Source organism: Tamandua tetradactyla, chromosome 6 (assembly GCF_023851605.1).
Source record: "Tamandua tetradactyla isolate mTamTet1 chromosome 6, mTamTet1.pri, whole genome shotgun sequence".
NCBI classification, from domain to species: Eukaryota; Metazoa; Chordata; class Mammalia; order Pilosa; family Myrmecophagidae; genus Tamandua; species Tamandua tetradactyla.
In genome coordinates, this window is record NC_135332.1 from 138,089,438 (window position 1) to 138,101,435 (window position 11,998).

The 11,998-nt window shown below is 38.4% G+C and overlaps 2 pseudogenes; both read left to right on the forward strand.

Annotated features, from left to right (window-relative positions):
* The first annotated feature begins 839 nt into the window (after positions 1-839).
* On the forward strand, positions 840-2,626 carry LOC143685731 (translationally-controlled tumor protein-like; annotated as a pseudogene).
* A 14-nt stretch (positions 2,627-2,640) lies between these two features.
* Positions 2,641-9,453, forward strand: LOC143688851 (double homeobox protein A-like; annotated as a pseudogene).
* The last annotated feature ends 2,545 nt before the right edge of the window (positions 9,454-11,998 follow it).

The window sequence follows — 11,998 nt, forward strand, 5'->3', positions numbered from 1 at the left end:
GCTGTCTTTTTTATCTCTGTCGTGGCTCTGGGAGCTGTTCTGTATCGTTTCTACTCCCCTAGTAGCTGTTCTGGAGGAGGAACTAAGATCCGCACGTCTTACTAACCCGCCATCTTCTCCGGAAGTCCGGTCTGTAATCATTTTGAGTTAATTTCTGTACAAGGTGTAGGGTAGGGGTCCTCTTTCATTCTTTTACCTAATGATATCCTGTTCTCCATATCTGTTTATTGAAAAGATTCTTCTGTGGATTTGGGGGCCTTATCAAAGGTCAATTATCCAAAGATTTGGTGATCTATCTCCACATTCTCAGTTCAATTCTATTTGTCAATACTTCTATCATTGTGCCAGTCCCATGTTGTTTTAACCACTGTGGCTTTACAGTAAGCTTTAAAATCAGGAAGTGTTAGTTCTCTGACTTGTCTCTTCTTTTTTAGATATTTTTAGCTATTCAAGGTCTCTTACCCTTCCAAGTAAATTTGATAACTAGATTTTCCAAGTTTTGTAAGTAGGTTGTTGGGCTTTTGATTGGTATTACATTGAATCTGTAGATCAATTTGGGTAGAATTGGCATCTTAACAACATTCAGCCTTCCTAATCATGAGCACAGAATGTCGTTCCATCTATTTAGGTCTTTTTAAAATTTGTTTAGCAATATTTTATAGTTTTCTGTGTACATGGCCTTGACATCTCTGTCAAGCTTATTCATAGACACTTGATTCTTTTGGTTGCTATTTTGAATGAATTTTTTTCTTTAATTGCCTCCTCAGATAGGTTATTACTTGTGTATAGAAACATTACTGATTTTTGTACATTAATTTTGTATCCTGCCACTTTGCTAAATGCGTTTACTAGCTCAGGTAGCTTTGCTGGAGATTTCTCAAGGTTTTCCAAGTACAGGATCATGTTATCTGCAAATAATGAAAATTTTACTTCTTCCTTTCCAAGTTGGATACCTTTTGTTTCTTCCTTCTATCTAATCGCTCCAGCTAGGACTTCTATTACAATGTTGAATAATAGTGGTGACAGTGGTCATCCTTGTCTCATTCCCAGTCTTAGGGGGATTGCTTTCAATCTCTCACTATTAAGTATCATAATGGCTATAGAATTTCCATAAATGCCCTTTATGATATTGAGGAAGTTTCCTTCGATTCTTACCTTTTGAAGTGTTTTTATTAGGAAAGAATGCTGAATTTTGATTAATGCTTTTTCAGAATCAATTGATATGATCCTGTGTTTTACCCTTCGATTTGTTAATGCACAGTAGTTGATTGATTTTCTTCTGTTGAACCACCCTTGCATTCCTGGTACAAACCCCTCTTGATCATGATGTGTAATTTTTTTAATGTGTCATTGGATTTGATTTGCTAGCATTTTTGTTGTGAATATTTGCATCTATGTTCATTAAGGACATTGGTGTGTAGTTTTCTTTCATGTAGTGTCTTTATCTGGTTTTTGGTATTAAAGTGATGTTGGCATCATAAAATGAGTTAGATAGTATTCCTTTTTCCTTATTTTTTTGGAAGAGATTGAGCAGGATTGGTGATAGTTCTTTTAGGAATGTTTGATAAAATTCCCTTATGAAGCCATGTGGTCTGGGTTTTTCTTTGTAGGAATATTTTTGATGACTAATTGAATCTCTTTACTTGTAATTAGTTTGTTGAGATCTTCTGTTTCTTCTTGAGTCAGTATAGTTAGTTTGTGTGTTTCAGGAATTTGTCCATGTCATCTGCATTGGTGTATAGTTATCCATGGTATTCTCTTATGATTTTTAAAAAATTCTTCAGGATCTGTGATAACAACCCCACCTCTCTTTTCTGGTTTTATTTGCATCTTCTCTCTTTTTTTCTTTGTAAGCACAGCTAAGGGTCCATCAGTTTTCTTGATTTTTCTCAAAGAACCAACTTTTGGTTTCAAAGAAAGAATAGCTAACTAACCCTAAAGCTAATAGATAAAGAGAAATAAGAAAGATTAAAGCAGAAATAAATGAAGTAGGCACTTTTAGTGAGTTCCAGATTCCTGTCATACCAGTGCTGCCGCTGCCATCGTCTCCCTCCAGCTGCCATCATAATCATCTACTGGGACCTCATCAGCCATGATGAGATATTCTCTGTGATTTACAAGATTTGGGAGGACGTGGATAGGCTGTGCCTAGAGGTGGAGGGAAAGATGGTCAGTAGGACAAAAGGGTGGCATTGATGATGTGCTCATTGGTGGAAATGCCTCTGCTGAAGGCTTGGAGGGTGAAGGTACCGAAAGCACAGTCATCACTGGTGTTGATATCGTTATGAACCATCACTTGCAGGAAACCAGCTTCACAAAAGAAGCCTACAAGAAGTACATCAAAGATTACATGAATCATTTAAAGATAAACTTGAAGAACAGAGACCAGAAAGTGTAAAACCTTTTATGACAGGGGCTGCAGAACAAACCAAGCACATCCTTGCTAATTTCAAGAACTACCAGTTCTATATTGGTGAAAGCATGAATCCAGATGGTATGGTTGCTGTCCTGGACTACTGTGAGGATAGTGTGACCCAATATATGATTTTCTTAAAGGATGGTTTAGGAATGGAGAAATGTTAACAAATTTGGCAATTCCTTGGATCTATCACTTGTCATCATAACTGGATGCTCCTTTTCATCCACACAATACCAGGACTTAGACAGATGGACTGATACTATCTTAAACTCATTTATTTTGACCTTGATTTATTTGAAGTGGAGGCATTGTTTTTAAGAAAAACATGTCATGTAGGTTGACTAAAAATAAAAATGCATTTAAACTCAAAAAAAAAAAAAGAAGACTCCTACTCACATGTTTGAGACACCAAGGATCTCTTTCAACATGGCCCAGAAAGACTCTGCAAATGAGACCATCTCTTCATGTCAAAGGGGCTGTTGCACCAAATTCACACCAGATCAGCTGAAAATCCTCATGGACACTTTCAACCAAAAACCTTACCCAGGTTATGCTACCAAACAAAAACTTGCTTTAGAAATTAACACTGAAGAGTCTAGAATCCAGATTTGGTTTCAGAATCGAAGAGCTAGACCCTCATTCCAGAGGACAGAACCTGAGCAGATCTTAGAATCAAGCCAAGCCCACAGACCAGATGCCCCTGCAGAGACTCAAGTTAGAGAAGCTAGGCAGTGCCGGACCACCCAATTATGCAGTCTCATCAAGGCATTCAAGAAAAACCCTTACCCTGGGATTGATTCCAGAGAAAGACTTGCTGAGGAAATTGGGGTTTCAGAGGCGAGAGTCCAAATTTGGTTTCAAAACTGAAGATCTTGATTCTATGGCCAAAGAAAAAGAGAACCTGGTGAGATCCAAGGAAAAATAAGAGACAAGGCACAAAGTCTCTGAGAAGACAGAATTCAAGCCACAGAAGCTATGCAAAACGTCACCAACCTCACTAGCAACTGTTTTATTTCTCTGGAGGCAGAATGAGGGGGCATAGAAACAAGTTCAGTGTACCAGATATCATCATCCTGAGACCCAAATCTATCTCACTCTTCCTGGGAATGCACTCTTCCTCTGAGATTGCAAGTTGAGCATTCTGGAAATGGTAAGCAAGACTTCAGAAGGCAGAAACAGGTCCAAGAGGCATGTCGCAGTGCTACTCACCCAGCTTGGATCTAGAGTTCAGCAGAGTTTGAGGACAGTGAAAATAAAACTAGCACATTTTTAATCATCACAGTTGAACCAAGAATTGGTTCAGACAAAAATCATCAGTGGATATAAAACTCTCGAAATGAATGTTTTTTGAAGAACAAGATATATATTGTCTCAAAGAATCTACCCATGGATTCTTTATTAATTACAAAAGGAAATTTGTATCGGAGAAACCTGACAAACCAAGTACTCGAAATTTGCTTTATCAGCAATAACACGGACTGAGGTGAGGTGCCTCCTGATATGAAGCATCTAAGAAAGGCAAAACATCCTTTCTGTGGTATTACTGCCAAAAGTGCACATGCTTGATTTAATCATGAGGAAACACCAGATAAGCAAAACTAAGTGACATCCTATACAGTTATAGACCTGTACTTTTTGACAATGGATTGAATAATTGCAATAAAGATGGAGAGATAGTATGCCAACTCAGGAAGCCTCCTGAAGAGCTAACTTCTATAGGTAGAATGTGCTGCCATTTATGTGGGGAATGGACACAAATTCAGAGACTTGGTTATGCTTACAATTTCTCTCCAAAGATGTTCAAGAAACTGTAACATTGGTTATCTCTCTCTCTCTTTGTTTATATATGTAATTTTATTGAGATATATTCACACGCTATACAGTCCATCCAAAGTACACAACCATTGGTTCGCATAGTTGTGCATTCATCACCCGATAATTTTTAGAACTGTTTTTTCACTTTAATCTTTTTTTTATACTTTTGTAGTACCAAATGTACAACTGAAAATTCCTCATTTTTACCACCTTCAAGTGCACAATTCAGTAGCATTAATTCTATTCACAGTATTGTGCTACCATCACAAGCATCCATACCTCAACTTTTTCATCTCAAGCAGAAACTCTATTAAGCAATAACTCCTTTTGCCACACCTACTACCCTCTCCCCACCACCATGGCTGCTGATAACCTGTAATCTATATGTCTATGAAGTTTGCTTATGTGTATTTCATATAAATGAGATCATACAGTCATACAATGTGTATCTTTTTGTGTCTGGCTTATTTCACTCAACATGAAATCTCCAAGATTCATCCATGTTGCAGCATAAATCAGAACTCCATTCCTTTTTATGGTTGAATAATCCATGGCATGTATCAACATTTTGTTTATCCAGTCTTATATTAATGGACACTTTGGTTGCTTCTACCTTTTGTCTATAGTGAATAAATTTGTACAAATATCTGTTTAAAGAAAGAAAACAGAATTAAAAAAACAATCTAACTCATCAGTAACATAATACTGTGCTTCCAGCTTCTGGCTTTAGTAGCTCCATCTCTCAGCTTCGGTGTTGTATCCTTGTCTTTCAGCTTCTCTGAGACTTTTTCTGTGAGCTTCTCTCATTTTCTGTGTGTCCTTTATCTTATGAAGGACTCCAGTAAGAGGATTAAGACCCACCTTGAATGAGGTGGTCACATCTCAGTTGAAATAACCTCATCAAAAGGTCCCACCCACAACAGGTCTACACCCACATGAATGGATTAAAATAAGATGATTCTTTCCGAGGTACATATAACCTCAAAACTAACACACAGATATTTGTACACCAGTGTTGATAGTAGCAATGTTCATAATATCCAAAAATGGAAACAACCCAAGTGTCCCATTAACAGATGAATGGTTAAACAAAATATTTCTATTGTATATACAATAGAAAATTGCTCAGCCATGAAAGAAGAATGGAATTTCTGATACATACTACAAGGTAGATGAAACTTGATGACATAGTATTGAGTGAAAAAAGCCAGACACAGACTACCAGGGACTAAGAGGGTGGGGGATATTGGGGAATTATTGATGAATGTGTACAGAGTTTCTGTTAGGGGTAATAAAAAACTTTTGGTAATGGGCGGAGGGGATGGTTGCACAATATAGTGAATGTAAGTAATATCACTGAATTGTACACATCAAAGTGGTTAAAACGAGATTTTGTGTTGTATATATGTTAACCACAATAATTTTTAATGGCAGGCCATAAACTGGGATTAAATTTTTGTAAAGCTTATATTTAACAAAGAGTCTGTGTTCAGAATATATAAAGAAGTCTATGACATAATAACATCAATAAGTCAATACAACATGGGCAGAACATTTAGGGAGATTATACATTACAAGACATGATACTGACCAATAAAGTTATGAGAAGATGCTCATCATTTGTCATTAGGGTAATGCAAATTAAAGCCATAATAAGATACTACTACACACCCACCAAATAACTAAAAATTTAAAAATTGACCACAAAAATTGATGAAGATGTCATATAACTGGAAGTCACAGATCTCTGCTGGTGGGAATGTAAAGTAATATAAGCATGTTTAAATAGTTCAGCAATTTCTCAAGAAGTTAAATATATCCCAGCCATTCCTGTTAGGAATTCACTGAAGTATTGAAGGCATATGTCCACGCAGAGAAATGTACACAAATGTTCACAATTTCATTTCTACAGCAGCAGCATTAATTATAATAGCAAAAACAAGAAACAACACAAATATCCGTCTCCAGGTGAGTAGATAAACAAATTGTAGTATATCCATACAAGAGATTACTACTCAAAAATAAAATAAACTACTGATATCTCCAACAGCATGGATGAATCACAAAATAATTATGCTGAGTGAAAGAAGATAGACAAAAAAGAGTACATAATTGTGCTGGTTTGAAACTTGTGTTTTTGAGATGTCTTTTTTTTTTTTTTTAATTCTAATCCAATCTTGTGGAGACAGCCATGTTCTTTTAATCCTGATCCAGTATTGTAGGGTGGGACTTCTTGATTAGGTTGTTCCCATGGAGATGTGACACACCCACTTGTGAGTATGACATTTTGATTAGATGGAGATGTGACCCTACCTGTTCAAGGTGGGTCTTAATTAGGCTACTAGAGTCTTTAAGAGCACTGACAGAGGGAGAAAGCTCATACTAAGATATTTGGAGATGTTTGGAGACAGACAAGTTCACTGAGAAGGCCACTAAAACCAGGAACTGAAAGCAACAAAACCTGGGAGTAAAGGGCCAGCAGATAGCATCACGTTCCTTCCCATTTGACAAAGAAACCCTGGACAGGAATCGGCCTTTCTTGAATGAAGGTAACCTCTTGTTGGTGCCTTAATTTGGACATTTTCATGGCCTTAGAATTGTAACTTGTAACTTAATAAATCCCGTTATACTTTGGTAGCTGCCAGAATACAAATTACCAGAAACAGAATGGCTTTTATAAAGGGGAATTTATCAAGTTGCAAGTACACAGTTCAAAGGCTGTGGAAATGTCCAGATTAAGGCACGAACAAGAGGCTACCTTCAGTCAGGGAAGGACAGTGAACTTCAGGGTTTCTCCCTCAACTGGAAAGTTACATGGTGAGCAACGCAGTGTTTGCTTGCTTTCTCTCCAGGCTTCTTTCATGAAGCTCCTCCCAGGGGCATTTTCTTTCCTTATCTCCAAATGAAGAAGCTGGCTGGCACACTGTCTTTGTGGCTCTAAAAGGGGGCTATGTCTCCAAAATGTTTCCTTTGTTAAAGGAGTCCAGTCAAGTTCCACTTGAAATGGATGGACTCACATCTCCCTCTATTCAAAAGTTCATACTGACAGTTGGGTGAGTCACATCTCCGTGGAGATAACCTAATCAAGTTTCCAACCTACATTATTGAACAGGGATTAAGAGAAATGGTTGCTCCCACACGAGTGAATTACGATTAATACGCAGCTTTCCCATACATAAATCCTTTCAAACTAGTACATTCCACTCTCTGGACCCTGAAAAAACACGTTTTTCCCATATACAAAATACATTCATTCTATCACAATAACAAAGCTTTAAACCATTTCAGTAAAAATACAAGTGTAGTACAAAGTCAAAAAACAGTACAAAATCTCATCAAAGTCAGTGATAGGCATGTCTGTCCTAAGGGAAAATTCTCTTCTGAATCTTGACCTGTAAAACTCAGAACCAGTTATTTGCTGCCAACATAAAAAGGTGGGACAGTCATAGGATAAATTCCCCCATTTTCATAAGGAGAAACTGGAAGGAACACAGGGGTCACTGGACCTAAGCAGTTTCAAAAACCTGTAGGGCAAAGTCCATTAGATTTCAAAGTTTGAGAGTCATTTATCTTCGGACTTTGGAAAGTGGCAGTCTCACCCTTTCCAAGAGCGTACGCAGTGACCCGCCTCTCTCCAAACGCAACCTTGAGGGACCTTGGGGAGCCCACTTTTTTCTCAGCTCCACCCTTTCTGAGCATCGGGGCTGTACCCAGGCTATCTGCCATCTCCAGGGCACACACTCAACCCCTCCATGTGGCAGTGAGGCTCTCCCCAATCCCCAAGGAGTGTGCTCCACCCTCTCCAAAGCCAGAGGCAGCAACTTCTTCCACTGCAACAGAGGTGGAAGGCCCATCCTCTGCCTTTGGACGGGCCTCTCCATGCACATGTGTGGATCGCACGTTTTCCAAGTACATGGGTGGGTCTGCTCTCCTGGCTCAATATTTCTTGACTTGTGACTTTAGCTGCCATAGTTCTACCTCTGAAGTAATTTTACCTTCACATTGTCCCTTTTCTGAGCCGCTCAGGCGACACTGCAGCAGTTCCTTTTATACACATCTCAAAGCGCTCTTGTTGGCTTTCTATGTAGCAAGCAAGGATTGTGTGTATCAGAGAGCAGAAGTTTCCACAATCTTTCCTGGATAACCCCATCTCCAATACTGGCTTTCTCTGAAATGGGTGACTGGTTACACATTTGTCGAAATCCTTTGTGGGGTACCATTTGCTGGGGTTTCCCTGGAAGCCCAGAATTTTCCAGAATATTAATTTCTGGTTTCTCTGTACCCAAGAGTTCAGTTCTCAGCTTATCTCTTTCCTGTCATATTTCACCATAAGCTGCAAAGAGAAACCAGGCTGCACTTTCCACATTTAATTTGGAAATCTCTTCTGAATATCCAAGTTCATGGCTTTTAAAATCTGCCTTCCAGCCAAAGCCATTAGTCAATTTTGCGACGTTGTCTGGCATTTTAAAACAAGGATCACTTTCCTTCCAGTTTACAATAACGCATGCCTCATTTCTGTCCAGTGCCTTACCAGAGGTACCTTAAGAGTTCACATGTCTACCAACAGTTTCTTCAAAGCATTTTAGGCCTTCTCGGTCAAGCTCCTCCCAGCTCTTCTAGAATCTTCCCCTTATCCATTTAAAAAGCCATTTCAACAGTGGGCAAAACGAAGCGTACAAATGGTGTCCCAGAAGGAGAAGAGAGGAGTAAAGGGCTAGGAAGAGTAGTTAAAGATATAATGGGGGAAACTTCCCAACCCTTACAAAGGACATAAATTTACAGGTTAAAGAAGCCCAATGAACTCCGAACAGAATAAATCCAGATAGGCCTTCCCCAAGACACATACTAATCAGTGTGTCAAATGTTGAAGAGAAGCAGAAAATTCTGATAGCAGCGAGAGAAAAGAAATCTACTACATTCAAAGGAAACCAGATAAGATGGAGTTCAGACTACTCAGCTAGCACCATGGAGGCCAGAAGGCAATCATATGATATATTTAAGATCCTGAAAGAGAAAGACTTCCAGCCAAGAATTCTATACCCAACCAAATTGTCCTTCAAAACTAAGGGAGAGATTAAAGTTTTCACAGACAAACAAATCCTGAAAGAATTTGTCAACAAGAGACCAGTCCTACAAGAAATACTAAAAGGAGTTCTGCCAGCCGGGGGAAAAAAAAAAGACAGAAGAAGAAGGTCTGGAGGAGGGCACAGAATTGAAGAGTACCAGTAAGTAAGTGTAATTTAAAGGATAAAAAGAGAAAGAGGGAAAAGGATATATAGATCTGACAAAATAAAAAAGATAAAATGGTGGATTCATGAAATGCCTTTTCAGTAATAACAGAATGTTAACGGACTAAATTTACCAATTAAAAGATACAGATTGGCAGACTGGATTAAGAAATATAGTCCATAGTGCACTTCCTAATATAACATATGTGGACAGCTTAATTGAGCACCATAACATGGAATCTTGAGTAAGGCATGAGATTTTGTATTTTTGTCCAGAGTGATGCTTCGATAAATCCCAGAAGGATTTGATCAGTGAATAAAAAAGATGTTGCAAAGTCCCCTCAGGGAAATGATGAGAAAGGGGGAAAATTCAACTTCCCCAAGTGGAGAATTCTTGATTTTCTCACAAGCAGTGGGGACAACCAAAGTAACAGGCTGAGCCCCCAATCTTGGGGTTTGTTCATATAAAACTTGTGGTAGTTAGATTCAGTTGTCAGCTTGGCCAGGTGAAGGCACCTCGTTCTGTTGCTGTGGACATGAGCCAATGATACATGAACCTCATCTGTTGCTCATTACATCTGCAGTCAGCTAGGAGCCGTGCCTGCTGCAGTGAATGACATTTGACTTAATTGGCTGGTGCTTAAATGAGAGAGCATAACGTAGCACAGCCCAAGCAGCTCAGCATACCTCATCTCAGCACTCGCAGTTCAGCCCTGGCCTTTGGCAATGCAGAAAGGAATCATCCTGGGGAAAGTTGTTGGAACCCAGAGGCCTGGAGAGAAGGCCAACAGAGATTACCCTGAGCCTTCCCATGTAAGAAAGAACCTCAGAAGAAAGTTAGCTGCCTTTCCTCTGAAGAACTAACAAAATAAATCCCCTTTTATTTAAAGCCAATCCGTCTCTGGTGCATTGCATTCTGGCAGCTAGCAAACTAGAACAAAACTTAACCCAGCAAAGGATAAGTAGGTCAAGCCTACTTAAAATTAGGCCTAAGAGAGTATAATAATAGTGAAATGTGCAGTACAAATTTTAAAAATGTTTTTGCATGAGGAAGAACAAAGGAATGTCATTATTGCAGGGTGCTGAAAATAGATGGTAATTAATATTTTAAAATGTCACCTTATGTGTGAGACTAAAGCAAAAAATGTTTATTTGTTACAAAATTTATATTTTGACTAGTGCATTTCCTAATATAACTTAGATAGACAGTTTGAACTCCATAAGTACTTGGAATCTCAGGTAGGACATGAGATTTTGTTGGTTTGTCCAGAGTGATGCCCCGATGAATCCCAGAGTGATTCGATCAGTGAGTGGAAAAGTAGTTGCAAAGCCCTCTTCGGGGAATGGTGAGAACGGGGAGAAATTCAACTTCCCCAAGTTGAATTCTTGATATTCTCACAAGCAGTGTGGACAACCAAAGCTATAGGCTGAGCCCCCAGTCTTGGGGTTTGTTCATATGAAACTTAACCTCACAAAGGATAGGTCAAGTCTACTTAAAATTTAGGCCTAAGAGTCACCCCCAAGAGAGCCTCTTTTGTTGCTCAGATGTGGCCTCCCTCTCTCTCTCTCTCAGCCAACACAACGAGCAGTCTCACCACCCTCCCCCTCTCTGCATGGGACATGACTCCCAGGGGTGTGGACCTTCCTGGCAATGTGGAACAGAGATCCTGGAATGGGCTGAGACTCAGCATCAAGGGATTGAGAAAAACCCTAGAATGAGCTGAGAATTAACATCAAGGAATTGAGAGAACTTTCTCGACCAAAAGGGGAAAGAGTGAAATGAGACAAAGTGTCAATGGCTGAGAGATTCCAAACAGAGTCAAGAGGTTATCCTGGAGGTTATTCTTACGCATTAAGTAGATATCACCTTGTTGTTCAAGATGTAGTGGAGAGGCTGGAGGGAACTGCCTGAAAATGTAGTGCTGTGTTCCAGTAGCCATGTTTCTTGATGATGATTGAACAATGATATAGCTTTCACAGTGTGACTGTGTGATTGTGAAAAGCTTGTGTCTGATGCTCCTTTTATCTACCATATCAACAGAAGAGTAGAACATATGGAATAAAAATAAATAATAGGGGGAACAAATGTTAAAATGAATTTAGTTTGAAATGCTAGTAATAAATGAAAGCGAGGGGTAAGGAGTATGGTATGTATAATCTTTTTTTTCTCTTGTTGTCATTTTATTTCTTTTTCTGTTGTCTTTTTATTTCTTTTTCTAAATTGATGCAAATGTACTAAGAAATGATGAATATGCAACTATGTGATGATGTTAAGAATTACTGATTGTATATGTAGAATGGAATGATATCTAAATGTTTTGTTTGTTAATTTTTTAATTAATAAAAAAAGTTTAAAAAAATAAAAATAAATTTAAAAAAAGCTAAGCAAAAAGTGAAAAATATTTTAAGACTCAAAAATAAAATAAAATAAATTTAGTTTGAAATGCTAATGATAAATGAAAGCAAGGGGTAAGGGGTATGTTATATATAATCTTTTTTTTCTCTTATCATTTTATTTCTTTTTCTGTTGTCTTTT